This window comes from Terrapene carolina, unplaced genomic scaffold (assembly GCF_002925995.2).
Source record: "Terrapene carolina triunguis isolate 2854851 unplaced genomic scaffold, T_m_triunguis-2.0 Scaffold18, whole genome shotgun sequence".
In the NCBI taxonomy this organism is placed as follows: domain Eukaryota; kingdom Metazoa; phylum Chordata; order Testudines; family Emydidae; genus Terrapene; species Terrapene triunguis.
In genome coordinates, this window is record NW_020664369.1 from 3,719,399 (window position 1) to 3,721,962 (window position 2,564).

Consider the following 2,564-nt stretch of genomic DNA (forward strand, 5'->3'; position numbering starts at 1 on the left):
AATAAAAAACATTTTTACATGTTTATTACAATAGAAACAAAGTATTGCTTTATTAAACGAATTTAAAATACATTTGAAAAGAAGAAAATATAAAGAAGAGATGTATGAGTAAGCAAACAATAATATTTAAGAATGAAATGCCTATTATTCTTGTATTTTAATATATTACATGTGAACTACTTAAGTTATTAAAAATAAAAAGTGTACTATATTCATGTTGAAGTATACAATGCAACAAACAATATTTTAAAGAATATTTAAGTACATTATTTATTACTAATTAGGTAGTAATTTCCAAATGGCTTCTTGATCTTCTCCATAATCTTTGGTGTTGGATACACGACCGCTGGTATCTAAAGTGTATCGATGACTTCTCATCCATGATTTAACATATGGTATTGGGTTCCAGGAACTTAGTGGTTTTCCCAACAAATTGATGGTCATAAAGCTTGAGATATGTTTAATTGTTAAATTCGCCCTTTTATCACTACAAATAATATTCATCAACGAAAAAAGCTCTTTCTGCTTCTGCAGAACTAATTGCAATTGTGTTCATAATTTGCTTTGCTTTCCTTATTGTTTCCGGATCAGGAAGATTTTTTGATTGAACGTTATTCTCTACATAGTCACGAAAATCATTTAAATCAACTACAAATTTTACAAATTTATTTAATTCATGCACTTTTTCTTCTCCTGATTTCCAAGGTAACCTGACTTCTTCAATATTCCACAAAGTGGGATCCATAACATTGAATAATTCAACTATTTTAGATGTATTACTAGAATGACCTAAATTATCTTCTTTATATTTAATGTGATTTTCATTTAATAATCTTGCCTTCATTTTTTCAATAATACACTCTATTACTTTGTCTCATGGCAGTGATTTAAACCTTACATTATCTTCAAACTCTATGCACTTAAAAGGATCACTTTCTATCATTTCATTCATTTTATTTTCGTGTATACCAGTGTTTCTCAAACTGGAGTCGCCGCTTGTGTAGGGAAAGCCCCTGGTGGGCCGGGCCTGTTTACCTACCCCGTCTGCAGGTCCGGCCGATCGCGGCTCCCACTGGCTGCGGTTTGCCGCTGCAGGCCAATGGGGGCAGCTGGAAGCAGTGGCCAGTAAGTCCCTCGGCCTGCGCCGCTTCCAGCAGCTCCCATTGGCCTGGAGCAGCGAACCGCGGCCAGTGGGAGCCACGATCGGCCGGACCTGCAGACGGGGCAGGTAAACAAACAGGCCCGGCCCGCCAGGGGCTTTCCCTACAGAAGCAGCGACCCCAGTTTGAGAAACACTGATGTATACCAAATCTATCTTTTACTTGTATGAAAAAAATCAATCCTTCGTTTGATTAGCTTATCTGCCTTTGTTAAACTCAATTGTCTCGCTTGCAGTGCATTTGATAATAATGCAAGTTCATCCAAAATGTCAATCATTAATGCCAAGTCTTTTAAAAATTCTTTGTTTTTCAATCTTTTTTCCATGCCAGAAAATTTCTTATTTTTGGAAAAATAAATATAAAGAGCTGGATAAGCTCTCCAGACTGCTTTGACAGCTCTAAGGCTACAAGAAGCCTATCGTGGACCAAAAACATGGCCTATTTTGATGATTTCAATATATAGTTCTTCAGAAACTTGTTTAAGTTCAAACTGACTTTTATTTGACTGATGAAAAATTGCATAAATCTTGTCCAAAAAAAATCTTGAAATGGCTTATTTCATTGATATCATTTATAGCATCATCTAAAGCCAGTTGTAGCTGATGATTCAAACAATGCCAAATTATAATGTTTGGAAAATCTTGAATCAGTCTTGTAGCACCTCCAGATTTATGTCCAAGCATGGTGCTTGCGCCATCAGAACAAAATCAGATTACATTTTTCTTTAAATATTCTGTGTCAAATCCTGTATCGGTTAACATATTTCTCAAAGCACTATAAATATTTTCTGCTTTTGTTGAATCTAATTCCACTAAATAAAGAAAAATTGTTGGTGAAGAAGCTTGTAATTCACATTTTATAAGAATTACAAGCACAGTTTTACTTGACATTGTAGAAGCTTCATTAATAATAATACAAATCTTTGAATTGTTTTTGATGATTTTACTAAAAATTTGTTTTCTTATTAATTCAGCAATATGCGTTACGATTCTGATGGCCAAAAATCGAGAATGTAGGCAGTTTCCTAAGTCGGTTTCATTCTTAATTTGTAGCTCTACTTCATCCCTCCATATCTGACATTGGTCGGTTTCTTTTTACTAAGCTGTAAACTATGTTGAAAATTTTGTTGGTTATTGCAATATTTTTTTCAGTAAGTTTATCTATCACTGTAGTGAGAGGTTCTTTTTTAGATTCATTTAAAATATTTATAACGCTCAAATGAGAGCTTGATTCGAAATATTCCTTCATTTTTTTTCTTAATGAAGCTTGCTGAACTTTTTTATCAGTTCCAGATGCTTTAATAGTACACTTTTGCCATTCCAAAGAAATGTGTAAAGATTTTCCTCCAAGGACCCCCAAATGTGATGTATTTGCACAATGGGAACAGCCAAGTTTTTTGCCTTC

The 2,564-nt window shown here is 34.0% G+C and overlaps 1 pseudogene; it reads right to left on the minus strand.

Moving 5' to 3' along the window:
• Positions 1-276: 276 nt before the first annotated feature.
• LOC113406707 overlaps positions 277-2,564 on the minus strand; it is a 23,556-nt pseudogene continuing 21,268 nt past the window's right edge.